The sequence below is a fragment of the Pogoniulus pusillus genome, chromosome 21, assembly GCF_015220805.1.
Source record: "Pogoniulus pusillus isolate bPogPus1 chromosome 21, bPogPus1.pri, whole genome shotgun sequence".
In the NCBI taxonomy this organism is placed as follows: domain Eukaryota; kingdom Metazoa; phylum Chordata; class Aves; order Piciformes; family Lybiidae; genus Pogoniulus; species Pogoniulus pusillus.
This window is the reverse complement of record NC_087284.1, coordinates 14,440,954-14,455,954: the sequence shown is the minus strand read 5'-3', so window position 1 is coordinate 14,455,954 and position 15,001 is coordinate 14,440,954. Positions and strand designations below refer to the sequence as shown.

The window sequence follows — 15,001 nt, the reverse complement described above, 5'->3', positions numbered from 1 at the left end:
AAGTTTCTCCTTATGTTCAGACAGAACCTCCCATGTTCCAGTTTGTGCCTGTCACCCCCTGTCCTGTTACTGGGAACCACTGGAAAGGAGTCTGGCCCCAACCTTTTGACACTTGCCCTTTAGATATTGGTAAGCATTGATAAGATCCCCATTATTAGAAAAGTCCTGATGGGCCTGTTCTTGAGGTCATGAGGTTTTTCATCACTAATCACCCACTGGTACTGAGTGCTTTGCAGGCTCTCAGCCTCTCTTGGCTCATTCAAGTTTCAGCGGTCATTGTAGAGAAAAGAACATTTCCTTGTCCCTAGTCTAATTTTAGATCAAGGGCTGGCACGGCATTGGCTTTAGCAGCACTGAGTGATAACGTCTCATAGTGATGTACACAAACAAATAGTCAATCTGTCTTTATTGGTTCTTTCAGATCAGTTTGAAACGTGTAATTGTAAGGTACTGAATTACGGCAATGTAGGTAGAAATTAGTGGGATCCCTTTGGAATGGTCACATTCTTGTTCCTCCTTTAAGCAAAAGTTCATATAATCAAGAGGCTTTTTAAGGCAGAATGCTTTGTTCTCTCATTTGTTCAGCATGTTCATGAGACTTACAGGAGAGTGTTAGGAGGCCATGAGAGAAATTAATCCAATACATTCCTGCAAGATCTGTTTCAAAGAAATCATTTATGCAGTGTAACAGGCAACCCAGTGTCTGTTTTTGACACCCTGACATTTTTCATATGCTTTTTGCTTTTCCTGGCAGTACACTGCCTAGACTGCACTAGAAGCTCTGAGCAGGCTCGAACAAACAGGTGAGCACCTCCCTGTCATAGCTTTCAGGTGTCTCATAGTGTGACAAGGTTAGAATCAAGACCCTGGAGAGGAGCTTCTTAGTAAGATGTTCACCCCTTGCTTTTTATTTTGAAAAGAAAAACAAGATCAAGGGATTGAAAATGCTGACATTTTAAAGTAGAGAAAACCTCTCTGGAATCTGTCTGGACTGTTAATTTTCGGTAGAGCCCTAATCCAGAAGAAGAGTTAAACAGCAAAGCTGGCACATGACTTTGAGCTGAGAACTGAATCAATTATATCTACAATGGAGAGAGTACAAGAACTAATCCAAGTATGTTCTATAAAATCCCCTATGTCATTGCTCAAATATGTTTTCTGCAGCCTGCTGTAGTCTATTTGGACTGTGACATGATATAGAGAGTTTACTGGGATTCATCTGGGATAACCTTTCTGCAATGTTTTGTCTTTCCCTCTCGTAGATAATGCATGCCATCTAGGCTTTGTGTTTTCTCTCCCCTTATAAGATCCACCAAACTAGGCTATACAATGTTTGGCACAGAAAATCTTTGCTGTCATTTGAAATTAGACTTACTTTTAACCACTAGTAAAATGTATTTCCTTTACTTCCAATGGCCAGTTGACAATTTGATCAACTCTAATTTTTAGATAGCTTAATTTTCATGACAGATTTTAATATTCAAATTCAATTAAAATCCATTACTGAGCTCAAAATAATAATCAGTACCAGCACCCTGAGAACATTTTTGATCGCATTTGCTTTGGTTAAAAATGTGGTCTTTGTTTTCTGCTTACATTTAATTGGCAGGGTTCCTTTAAAGTTTACTCTTGGCCCTGAGACTTGAGAGTGCAGTCAAGCATGTGGCTGAGAGCAGCCCTAATAGGCAGGCTGCATAACCTCACCAGCTAAAGCTCATGGCCTGCGAGGGGGTTGTTCACCAGGGGAAAAACACAGTCCACTGCCGCTCAAGCTAGCATGAACTTTACATACTGCATGCCTTGCTGATTGATTAAAAATGTAGTCATCCTTAAAGGCAAATCACCTAAGGACTTAGAGGAAGTCACAAATACAAAGATGGGTTTATGCAATGTACTTTTATGTACTTTTATGACTCTTTCAGGATAAGGACTTTGCAGTCAGTGCAAGTTGGTTGGTGGCTCCTGTTAGCTTGGTGGTTGAGGCAGGGTCTCCTGAATCACTTCATGTGGAAACCAAACTGCACCTGAGCAAACACTGGATGTCAGGGAAGGAATTGCTTTCAGTTCACAGCCACAAAAGTTAGAGTGACTTATGTGTGTTCCAGTAGGGAAAACTTTCTCTCATGGCCAATTGTTTGATAAGATACAGCAGGAATTAATTTTAGAGTGGCTAGTAAACATGAATTATTGTATGGCTGGCCTCCTTCTAGCTGGATTTAAAGGTGTATCTGGAGTAAAAATATTAATCAGGCTCTGTCAGTTGCTCTGATGCCCTCACTGAACTGGTATGAGATAGCATACAGAAAAACATTTGTACATATCTTCTGTAGATACCAAAGAGATTAAACACAGAGATGTACGTGACACTCCATGCAGTTCTTACAGTAGGCTCGATGGTTTGTAGCAGCAGTTCCAGCTCAGCCTGGTGAGCATCAGGAACAGAAGAGCATGATTACTGTGCAAAAGCACATTCTGGCCAGCCAAATGGCCCCTGAAAGAGTATTCATCCCATTGACAGTCAGATGAAACTACTGAAATGTAAGTCCTTTTTCCAAGCAGATGTTATGCCCTACCAGTGTGTGCTACCAGTGTTTTTTTCACTTAGGAAGAAGATTTCAGTATGGGCAGAAAGTCTTTCAGGTGCTGCTCATTAAAACTGTGGTGAGGAAAATAAAGGCACAGCAAGTTGTCTTACAGTTATCTGTCTGATCTAGCATACACTCTAAATGTTAGGGGAGACCACTCTCTAGTGTCTCATAACGTACTGATAGTAAGAAATGGATCCAGAAAGGCAACGTTGGCTTATATCCAGAAAATGTACAACTCTGTGTGTACATATCAAATGTGAACTATTTAAACAGACCCCAACTCTGGTGTATCAAAGTGCCTAGGAAACATGTTTCTTCAACAGAGCCTTTTCTACTTTGGAAGAAGCAGAAAAAAAAAAATAGTACCAGGCAAGATATATTACAAAATCTGGGCCTCAGGCCAGGAAAAGCACAAGTTTACAAGATCCTCACATTTTTATGTTAGGGCCTATATTGAGGTCAAACTTTTTTAAGGGGCAGATTTTAATTCTGGGTGCTCGAAGAGGGAACAATGCAGGTTTGATTCTATTTTGTTTCTTTATAATGCATAACAGAATCTTGTGATATTTGTTGGGTTTTTTTTAAAGGTTGTGGCTTCTTTTTTATTGCTAGGTTCTATTCTTGTCTTGTCATTTGGTTTGTGATGTCTTACTGAAGCTCTTAGGGCTGAGAATGTAAGAAAAGACTGGATGAGGCACTTGGTGCTATGGTCTAGTTGACTGGATAGTGCTTGGGGATAGGTTGGACTGGATGATCTTGGAGGTCTCTTCCAACCTGGTTGATTCTATGATTCTATGCTGAAACTGTTAACAGACTTTCTCCAGCATGCTTTTTAGCAGTCAAAGAAAACCTGTGAAGGTCTGAAACTTTTGGGTCTTTGTTCATTTAAACCAGGTTTTGCTTTCACTGTATCTCATAACTCTACCAGTTTTCCAGTCCTCCAGAATCCCACTGTAGCAATGAGATAAAGCATGAATTGCCATTGTCTGAAAAGAAGGTACTGGGAGAAATATTTTTAAAATTATATTAATAAAGAAAAAAAAAAAGTACCTTATTCTTTTATATATGACAGTGATATCCCTGAAAGATTTTTGTTAGATAAGGAAAAATCCCTGTTGTTCATCTCTTCTGACCACAATAAGGCGGTGTGTAGCTAGGGGATTGCTCTGCTCTAGGTACCATTCCCTTAGAGAGCAAATTGCACTGGCTCAGGTTGGTATCCAACATTGCTTTCCTATCCCTATCTTGGGTTGTCTGAGGTTGTTTAGCCTGGAGAAGAGGAGGCTCAGGGGTGACTTCTTTGCTGTCTACAACTGCTTGAAGGGAGGCTGTAGCCAGGTGGGAGTTGGTCTATTCTCCCAGGCAACCAGCAACAGAACAAGGGGACACAGTCTCAATTTGTGCTGCAGGAAGTATAGGCTGAATGCTAGGAGGAAGTTCTTCCCAGAGAGTGATTTGCCATTGGAATGGGCTGCCCAGGGAGGTGGTGGAGCCACCATCCCTGGAGGTGTTCAAGAGAGGACTGGATGAGGCACTTAGTGCCATGGTCTAGTTGATTGGCTAGGGCTGGGGGATAGGTTGGACTGGATGATCTTGGGGGTCTCTTCCAAGTTGGTTGATTTTATGATTCTGTGATTCTATGATAACTCCAAATCAGGACTGCATTCAGCCTGTCAGGGCGGTTGGTTCTGCCTTACAAGTTTGTAGTAGATAAGAGTTATAGTAGGTACATTGGTCTTGCTGTGTAGACGTTGATATAAATCCTTTTGATTCATACCCCTGTACAACACAGTGCTATGCACCCATTCTTTTTAAGGCTGTGTAAGCCAATTTCATTGTTAAGATGTCTTGTTTGGGTTTACCTTACTTTCTATTTGCTTTTGAATGTACTGCCCAAGCAGTGGTGCTTTTAAGAAAGGTAAGATATGGTGGAGATTGATCTCTTTCTAGCCAGTGCTAGAACGCTACATAGCATAACACGTTCATGCTTTTCATGAATTACTGACAAAGTCACTATCACTCCTATGAAATCACAGAATCACAGAATGGTTTGGGTTGGAAGGGACCTTTAAAGGGCATCTAGTTCAACCCCTCTGCAGCAAGCAGACACATCTCAACTAGGTCAGGTAAGGTAACAGAAAGAAGGTAACACAAGTGGCTGCTCTGTCATTGTGTCTGTCCATTGCACAGACTTGTCTGCAGTTACTGTTCAAACATTTGCATGTACTGACAGTCTGACAGATGGATAACACATCAGACCTATCATGTATGTGCTGTGCAGGTAGCCCTATGTCCATCCTGAGCTTATCCAACCTGCTGTCTATGTGGGTTGTCTGTTGGCTCAGTGCAATTGTACTGACCTGACTTGCCATGAGAAGTGCTGTGGTGTGCTCCTTGGTATGTTCAGCCTAGCTGGACATCTGCAGTGTCATTCAAAGCATACTGCCCTTGCTTGAACCTCTCTGTGGGGCAGCCAGCAAGCCTATGCAAAATTTCCAGTGCTTCTTTTCAGATAGGTAAAAAAGACATGTCTGGCAAAACTGTCCCCTAGAGTAGTTTTTGTAGTCTGTCAGTTCTGCTAGATTAATTCACTATTTAAGGATTCTTCTTCTATGCAGTTCTGGAGTGCTACAGAACTGATCTGACTTCTGTGCATCTCCTGTCCTGCAAGGAAGAACAACAGAAGGGCAAACCTAACAGAAAATGGGCTGTCTCATAATCCCTAGTGACTGAAGTAGCCCTGCAGCCTACATCAGACCATATATTATAGCAAAAGCTGAAGTGGTGCAGAAGAGCTAGGCCTTAGGTTTCAGTCCTAGGCACTTTCCAGGGTGCACTATGTGCATTTCTGCAGAGACCTTGCCAGTTCCACGTTGTTTTCTGGCCTGTTCTTGAGTTAAGTGGCAGCCACTAATCTCAGTGTCTCTCACTGAGAAACCTGACAAGTCCATGCCTTCTATTTCTGACTCTTATAAAAGCTTGCTTCATATACAATGAAAAATAAGGGCTTTATTTCTTCCTGATAGAGAATGTGTGGGTAGGAAAACATCCAATCTGTCAAACTCTTCGTGACTAATAAATATTAACTGCTTCAAGTCTTCTAATTATCTCAATTTTTAAAATCTGTGGCCAACTACTTAAATATTTAACCATCTGCCAAAAAGCACTCTTGGAGGTTTATTCTACAACATAGAGGCAATGTTGTTGAAAATGGAAATCTTTAATACAGTGTCTAGATGAATATGACATCAGTTTTTTTTCTTAAGTTGATAAAGACAGCACATTAAATGTTGTCAGGATCCTCCAGATAATGACACCCCCTGGTCTCCTCCTAACATTCCTCTATTTGAACATGCCTGAAGATCACACTGGCACAGAAAGGTTGAAAAACTCCCTGTGTTAGAATATAGAAGAGTTTGTTAACCTGTGTTGAACAAAATGGAGTTAGCCACATGATATGCCCATTCCCTCTTCTGTGTGATACAATAACTGAACACAGTAGGATACATGAAGAACAAGAATAATGATACTCATTTTCGATTCAAGCTTAGCAAAGCAGATATATACCAGCTGGGCTCCCAACTCATGGTCCTCTCACTTTCACTTTCTTTTGCATTCTTTGCTTCTCTTGATCTGGCAATGTCTGTAAGACTGGTGCCTTGAGGGGGGAGAAGAGCAGGGAGAGAGAGAGACTTTGAAATCCTAGGCAGCAAGCAGGAACAATCCAGACAGCAGGTGATATTTCAAAGCTTCAGGTCAAGATGAGTCATCAAACCCTGAGGCCTCATATCCTCAGAAGTCTTCTGAATTCCAGAAGCTCAGTGACCTCTTTAAACGTGATAATGAATAATCAATACTGTATTTGATCCCTTGCACTAAGGTATTACAACAAATGGCAAAAGATCTTTTGAAAGGAAGAATAACATTTTGATCTTACATTGTAAAATTGCCATGCTCAAGATTACCTCCTGGCTCATGCACTTAATTATGTAACGGCATCTAGCTGGACTACAAAGCACTCTTGCAGTAAGCCAGGCTCCTCTGTGAATAAAGTGCCTGACTGGAAGCATTCAGACTCTGAGATTCTCTGACACAAAATGATGTTTCTGAGGAGGATCCTGTGTAGTATCATTTTTATGGTGTTCTGCTTAGGACAGAGTAACCAAGCCCATTCTCAGAACAAAAGCCAGTAATTTGAGGCGGGAGATAAAGCAGATTTCAGGACCAGTTTCACCAACACATGAAGAAAATGCCACTCAGTGAGATCCTCCAAAAGGCTATAGAAGTGACTTGTGTAAGGTCAAACTTAAATTTCCTCCTTTCCCCTCATTCTTTTCCACCAATTTTACTTTCCCTCCATTGTTATATAAGAACTGTCTTATGAAACACAAAGGGTGAATAGCATCAGCGCGAGCTGTTAGTCATGGAATGTAAAGATGTCTTTTGGCTGTGTTGTTAGAGTTCTCTGAACACTTGTGACCTTATGAAACTGCATTTTCTCTCCAACCAAGGCTTTGCTGAATTCAGAAAGAAGTCCAGGAGAGAAAGCATTTCAAGGTGTTGGGCTAATATTTAACTTCCTTTCTTTTTCCTTGTTGGTTTGTTTTGTGAGGGATTTTTTTGCTTGTTTGGTTTCAGGGGTTTGTTGTTGTTTGGTTTGGCTTTTTTGTTGTTGTTTTGTTTCATCTGGTTTTGTTTGGGTTTTTCTGGGGGGGAGGTTTGTTTGGTTTGGATGAATGCTCTAAAATGCTTGTTTTGTAAGTTACAGCCCCAGGACGCCTGCAACACTGGGTAATGTTTCAGTGTTGTAAAGCACTCCAAATTCCTTCTCCTCCCCTCCAACTCCACCTGGAGGTTTGAATGGGGAGAAGAAGGTGGTGTGAAAAAATGCTTTCCCCCTCCACTGTGAGCTTGAAGAGGGGACACAGCAGAAGGTGCCTTTTCCATACGTGTGCTGACTCACGTGGAAGCCCACGCAGGAATCAGATGGTGGTTGGCTGGATTCTTCGCACCCAGTAGGAATGGCAAGTGCACACTTTGTCTAGGAAAAGCACAAAAAGAGTGAGGGGGAAAGCCCAGGGTTCCTGCCTTCATGGAGTTCTGGCTTTACAGTGTTCCCATCTTTGGACTGTCCCCACTTTGGACAGCTCCTACTTTTGCATGCTTCCCGTTTTTGCACCGTCCCCGCTTTTGGCCAGTCCGCTGCTTCTGCACCATTCTGTGCAAGTCTGCAAGCTTGGCAAGCCCTTAGGTCCACTTGATAGAGCTGCCAGTGGCACCGAGACCCAGCTCCTCTTAGACTACACTATAGCCAACTCCCTGCTGCTCCTTTGAGCTGGGGAAGATGCCAGCGATTTGGCTTCCCCCCTGTACTGCTGGGACAGCGCCGCTCCATGAGTCTTTGTCTCGTGGAGGCTGGTCGGACTTGTGCCTCGTGGATCCACACGATTGGAAATAACTTGCAGGAGGCTGCTTCCCTGGAGGAATTCAGCGAGGGATCATCACTGATTCCCTATCTCACCTCCGTGAGTAAAAGCTGTTTTCCCTTAATTCTCTGCTCAGCCTGATTTACAGTGGGGTAAAGCCGTGTCTGTAGGTTAGCCTTTTCCACTTTCTGACTTTCCCAGATTTGCTCACAAACATCCTTTGAAGATCTTCCTGACTGAATTAGAGGCTGTAAATAAACCTTAACAAGTTCTGTATATAGTTTAGGGGCAGGGGGTTGGAAAAATAATTTTTTTTTTTTGGTAACTTCTGCCTCAGCCAATTAATCCCCCAGCCCCTACAATCAGCATCAGAATTACATGTCAGACTTGCATGCCTATCTTGTCTTATAGACTGGGATATGCACATATTTATTGGTTTATACAACCACTGTCTCTTGTATGTAAAGAGGCAGAGAAGTTCCACTTCCCATCATTTTTGGCTGAGAATAAGGACTGAATGATGCTTCACAGGTTCTTTGCACAGAGGGTCTTACTTTAATTGTCTGCCCAGGGGGAGGTTGCTCTCTTCTCTCAGGTGGCCAGCACCAGAACGAGAGGACACAGCCTCAGGCTGCGCCAGGGGAAATTTAGGCTCGAGGTGAGGAGAAAGTTCTTCACTGAGAGAGTCATTGGACACTGGAATGGGCTGCCTGGGGAGGTGGTGGAGTCGCCGTCCCTGGGGCAGTTCAAGGCAAGGTTGGACGTGGCACTTGGTGCCATGGTCTAGCCTTGAGCTCTGTGGTAAAGGATTGGACTTGATGATCTCTGAGGTCTCTTCCAACCTTGGTGATACTGTGATAATAATTCTGTGCTCTCTTTATGAGGTACAGCAACTATTTGCAAGTGATAGTCTGTAGTTTGTATTCATTGTGCTTGGCACTGACAAATTGAAAATGAGAATGTGTTGTTGTGACTTACAGAAATGCCTAAATTCAGATCAAAAGAGAAGGGTCATTTAAGATGATCAGAGATCTACAAGTTTCTTAACTCTTAAGGGGTGGAAGAGCTGACACCAGTTGTGATGGAGTCCTGTTAAAGTTTCAAGCATGCTTTGCTCTCTTAGCCTTACCCTCTTTTGAATGAGGTTTGCATATTGCTATTAAAAGCAAACATGTATGGAGGGAGGGGCTACATGGTAAGAAACTATAGCACATGAACAATTTCTAATGCTGGACCAAATCTTCTTGGAGTGGAAATGTGTACAGTGATTTCATTGAGTTGCCATTCCATCACTGTCAGCTTGAGCCTGTTTGTCTTTTTCAGCTCCAGATAAAGACTCTGCAGCTATTGCCACTCTTCACTGGTTGTACAGTGATCTAAGCTTCACTTTAGCCTTGCTCTTCTCAATCACTTGATTCCAAAGTGGTTCTTTCCTTCCATACAAACTAGTCAGATCATCTTCTGTGAGTATCCCAGTTCAATGGGACCTTCCAAAAGCCTATCACCCTGAATGGTAAACACACAAAAAGAAAACATCTTAATCTTAGAATTAGGACAAAAGAAGAAAGGAATGTGAAAGATAGCTAGTATCTGAGCTGCAGTAAATCATAATCAAGTACTGGTTTTCTCCTCATTTTGGATATGCTACATTTTTCTTGCTTTTCAGCAAACTCTCCTGTTTATTGTTGGGCTTTGTGTGTCTATATACATCTGCGTGTATGTGTGTGTGTGCATATATATAGAGAGAAATATATGCCACCATTTAAGGTAAATTTATAGTAGTCATTGAGAGGTACAGCAATAAAAGGAGGGCAATTACTACATAAAGGAACAGAGTCCCTATTGGTTCTATAAGGCAACAATAAAGAAGCTTATAATGTCTTTTTATTTCATACAGAAGTCCATGCCTGTGCATCTAATAAACTCATGAAAGTTGGGACACCAAAGTGATGGAATGCATTGACAATGAATGCAGCTCTCTTTCAACTGGTGATGGATTTTCTGTAGATGGTATCAGTAGGCATAGCAGAAATGAGATGCAGTGTATTCCTTCTCTGGAAGACAGCTATGGCTTCTGAATTCTCTACCTGGAATTTCTGACTCTCTTTTGCTTGTTTTGCTAGTCTGGCGATGCTATCAACTTCACATGAGCTTTTGTTTGGTTTGGGGTGTTTTTTCCCCTCCTCCTCTCTCCATTTTCCTTCTATCTTTCCCAAGCCCCAGTATTTCCTTTCATGCTTTGGCTGAATGCAAATGAAACTTTCTGACTGCCAAGAGCAAGCCTATAAATAAGCATAACCTAAGCAAAGCTTCATTTAAATGTTAAACAAAACCTCGGGTCTAACCCTAGCTCAGTCATGCCCTCTGGGGTTGTCAAGTTGGTAGCAGTGTGCTAGTTTTCCTGCATATGGCAACCACAGTGACAGCAGTCTGGTACAGAAACATAAAGGAAGGTTTCAATTAGTTGAAATATTGGTAGCAATCAAGTTACAGCAACTCAGTACTCAGCACATGCTAATTAGCTGTTTCTTTTCATGTAGGTGTGCTCAGCTCTGTGTTGATGGCAACTACCCTTGCTTCACAGACAGTCTAGCTTGGGGTATGTACTAGCCTGTACCACACTGCAGCTGCCATGTTACTGCAACGTAGATATAACTTCAAGTACTGTTAGCAGGCTTGCAGAGCCTTGCTGTTTTCCCATCTCCTGGGGAGATCAGTGAAAAGGAGGCAAGGTCACAAAGTGGAACCATTTTGGCCTGTGACCAGGGAGGATGTATACTGAAGTCCTTTTCAAGCAAACTTGCTCACAGGGCATGTTTAAAATCTCTAAGTTCACACTTAAGGACTCAGTTATGATTAAGATATTTCAAAAAGATCTAGGAAGAAGCCTCCTGTAAGTCGAAAGGCCAAAATGTTTATCTGCATCTTCTAACTTCTTTTAAAAAGGAGGGAGGTGGTGGAGGTCCCTGGAGGTGTTCAAGAAAAGGCTGGATGAGGCACTTAGTGCCATGGTCTAGTTGAGTGGCTAGGGCTGGGTGCTAGGTTGGACTGGATGATCTTGGAGGTCTCTTCCAACCTGGTTGATTCTATGATTCTAAGATCTTCATCTACTGTCTATTAAAGACTCCCACTGACTAAATGGACTACTGGCAGTGTCTGACAAGCCAAAGTCTGCAAGAAAACAGTACTTTCCATGGATGATGCCTTTGGTTTTTATTCACATCATAAATCACTACCCAACCATATGAAGGCTCTGATCCAGATGGTTCTGCCTGCTTGGAAGGACTCTTCCCCAAGATATAGCCGCTCCCTTCTCTGTGATTAACCATCAAAACGCATATTCAGCTTCTCTCCTATGTTGCCTGATCATCTCTCTAAAATCATCTTTTGCCTAAAAATATTTGCCAGCAGTGTCCTAAAGACAAGACTTTCAGTAAATAAAAATGTATTTTGTACAAAAAGAGCTGAAAGGATTGAAAAAAGTAAGCCAGAGTCCATTCCCAGCCTTTGCATTTTGCAAATATTGATGGAATTAGTTTTGCACTGTTTTACCAGCACGACTTTCAAGCTGCCTTCCCACGCTGTTGTGCAAGTTAGTTGCAGAGTACTCAGGGACACAAATCCTCACCAAGCCTGGTTTCTGGTTTCTCTGACAAATGCTCACGCTGTGAAAGAAGAGGCATTTGGATGCCCTGGGTTGAGTAGGCTGTCAGACATTCCCAGGGAAGTTACCATGAAAAGCAGCTTCTTCAAAACTTTGTTTAAAGTGAGGGTTGTTAATCAAGGCCTTGGTGCTCTCATTAGAGAGGGGAGGAACCATTTAAAGTCAGGAAGCAGCAGTATAGGAAAGTCATGAAATTGAAATGAATGCATCTTTTGCCAGCTGGTTTCACACCCCCAGTTGGCAATCCACAAAGGTTTAGAGGGGGAATTAAATCCATTTTTCAGCAGAAATAACTATTTTTGTGATTATCATATAGATTCCATGAGCTACACTTTGGTCCTATCAAGACAGGCAGGCAGCTGCATGAGAGGTGGAAAGAGAGAAAATGATTGAGATGAAATCACCACCAACAGCTATTGCAGGCAGGAAGGCAGTGTTGGATCCCAGCCACAATACTTTTGCAGCTTGTTTTGAATGGGCCTGATGGGATGCCATAATGTAACCTACACTGAACAAGGTATGTGGAAAGCTGTCTGATATGGGACTCTATTTCAAAGACAAAATACAGATTCCTTCCAGGCTTTAATTGCTTTTATTTTACTTGTTTTGCTCTTGGGGCTAAGATTGCCTTCAATAAAACGAGATTAAAAAAGTAGAGTGAAATAACACTCTAAACCAGAGTCAAATGAGAAGAGCTTGGAGAAGAAAGGGGTTTTCTGTGTCAGCCTTTAAACCAGCTGAAAGGCCTGAAAGAACCGGATAACTGAAGATTCTTACTGCTGTGTGCAGTACAGTTCTGTTCTTATTTGTTTGTTTAAAAAAATCACTGGCCTTCTGTGACCATTCAGTGTTATTAGGGTGGAAGTGATTTTGGTCAGGAGATCACTGCCTTACTTCAGAACTGATGATTCAGCTCCCACCTTTATCAGCTCTGGGCACAATCTTGCCCTCCAAGAACAAAGGCTGCAACTGAGTTTCCAGCTGCAGAGCAAATCTGTTTTGTGTATCAAAGGTCAGGATCAAGTCCTCAGCTGTGAACTGCAGGAGTATAAATACTTTCTGGCAATTGGACTTTTGTTGTCTGGTGTTATCTTCCTGGCCAGCAATTGTGGTGCCTGCTGTTTCTGATAGCAAGTTCCCCATCCCCTTTTGGATTACTGGAAATTCATCCCTGTGCAAAGAGTACATGTATCTCTTGAAGTTCCAATTTATGTCCTGTTGTGATTTTTTTTTAAGAAATGCCTGGGAGCCTTGTAGGGACTCAGCCCTGGGATGAACTAAAGATTAGTTTCTATTTATTGCAGAGTACCATAAAGTTTTGTAGCTAAACATTCCCAGCAGAAAAGAGCTAACTGTAGCGCTCAGCTACTTCGCTGCTGGTATGGCCAGTGTGCTCAGGATGGCTCTGCATGTGCACACAGATGAAAGCATCATAAGGTTCACACAGGCCCACTTCTTAAGCCTGTCAAGGTCCCTCTGAATGACATCCTGTCCCTTGGACCTGTCAGCTGCACCAATCAGCTTTGTGTCATCTGCAAACCTGCTGAGCACGCACTCAATCTCACTATGTCATTGATGAAGATAGCACAGGTCCCAGTACGGATCCTCGTGGGAAACCACTTGTCACAAATTTCCATCTGGAGATCGAGCAGTTGACCACTACCCTCTGCATGCAGCAGTCCACCCAACAGGCCACCCATCAAATCTGTATCTCTCCAATGTAGAGAGAGCGATGTTGTGGGGGACCAAGTTAGAGACCTTATGGAAGTCTAAATAAATAACTTCCATAGATCTTTCCTTGTCTTCTGATGTAGTCACTTCATTACAGAAGGCCACTAGGTTGGTCAGGCAGGATTTGCCCTTGGTGAAGCCATGCTGGCTGTCTTGGCTCATCTCCCTGTCCTCCATGATGTGACCTGGTGTAGCTTCTAGGATGATTTGTTCTTCCTGGGCACAGAGATGAGGCTGACAGGTTGGTAGCTCTCAGGGTCCTTTCCACCTTTTTTAAAAATGGGTGCAATGTTTTCCCTTCTTCCACAAGTTCCTGGGCAGAGGCCCTCTTCTGCCTTTGAGGAAGGTGACTCCTATCTGACACCAGTGAGCTTGCTACCCTGTAGATTAACTCATTGTCAAAGAATTCCAGGTCGTGATGCTGACACCAGCCATGGAACCATGTGTTAATGGATTGGATTTGCTTGTTCCTCCCAGTCTTTGCCCACAACCAGAATGAGGAAGGTAAAGATAACTTGTGCTCTAGACCCCCTCACCTGTTCTTTAATGGCCTTTGATCTTTCCATACTGTGGGAGAGATTTTTTCTCTCCTGGTCCTCATCTTGCAGTCCAACTATGCATGAGGTGTGGGAAGACAGACTGCCCCTGAAAACTGAGGCAGAAGAGTCACTGAGCACTTCAGCCTTCTCCACGTCTGTTGTGTTACTGCCCTGCCATCCTTGCTTATCAAGAGGGTGCATATTTTTTTAACATGAATTTTCTGGCTGACATACCTGTAGAAGGCCTTGTTGTTATTCTTTGCATCCCTTGCCAAGTTCAGCTCCAGTCACACCCTAGCCTGCCTGATACCATCCCTATATAAGTAGGCAGCATTCCTATACTCTTTCCAGGATACCTGTACCTGTTTCCATTGCCTATGTAATTCCTTCTTGCCTTTTAGTTTGACCAGCAGGTCTCGACTCAGCCATGCCAGTCTATTGCCTTCCTTAAGGTCAGTATATTTCCATGCTAAAACAGGGGGAAAAGAGGCTGAGAAGGAGAGAATAAAGTAAGTTATGTTTTGAGCTCTCTTAAAAACTGCTCTGGTTTAGGCAGCAAAAAGTGAGGACTATCTGTCAACTGTAGGCATTGGTTTAAAGGTTACTCAATATTAGGGTGGGAAATTGTTTTTCTGTCTAGAAGGTGGCATTTCTTGAAGGCTTGCTAACAGGACTGCCTTGTGCCAGCCTGTTCCTCAAAAGATTTCACTTGGGGAATATTTGTTCTGTCATGAAATAGAAATATGAATGGGCAGGTCATGGGTTTATAGACTGCATTTAAAGGTGTTTGGTTTTTTTAATCCTATCTGGAAGACTCCAAGTACACCCAGGGATGGTGAAGAGAAATATCCACAGCCTCTTATTTTTGGCTTGCCTGTTATCAAGTACCACAGGAAAATTGCAGATTGGTAGTACACAACCTTTTCAGAACTTGTGTCATTCTGACAACTTTCCAGGACCAAGGGGGGCAGCCTTAATCTGCATACACATTAACATAAATTTACATGGGAATTGAATCAGAGATGAATGTGTGCAGTTGTTATTATTGTGTAT

The 15,001-nt window shown here is 42.5% G+C and overlaps 1 long non-coding RNA gene across 2 annotated transcripts in view; it reads right to left on the bottom strand.

The window, feature by feature from the left end:
- The window catches only part of LOC135184860 (uncharacterized), a 106,012-nt gene that overhangs the window by 25,029 nt on the left and 65,982 nt on the right, over positions 1-15,001 (bottom strand). Inside the window, exon 4 of one of the 2 annotated variants that reach the window (XR_010306220.1) lies at positions 5,790-7,629. The exons of the other annotated variant lie outside the window; for it this stretch is intronic. This is a non-coding gene — a long non-coding RNA (uncharacterized LOC135184860). Of the gene's footprint in view, positions 1-5,789; positions 7,630-15,001 lie in introns of those variants that run through there. 2 annotated transcript variants of the gene reach the window in all.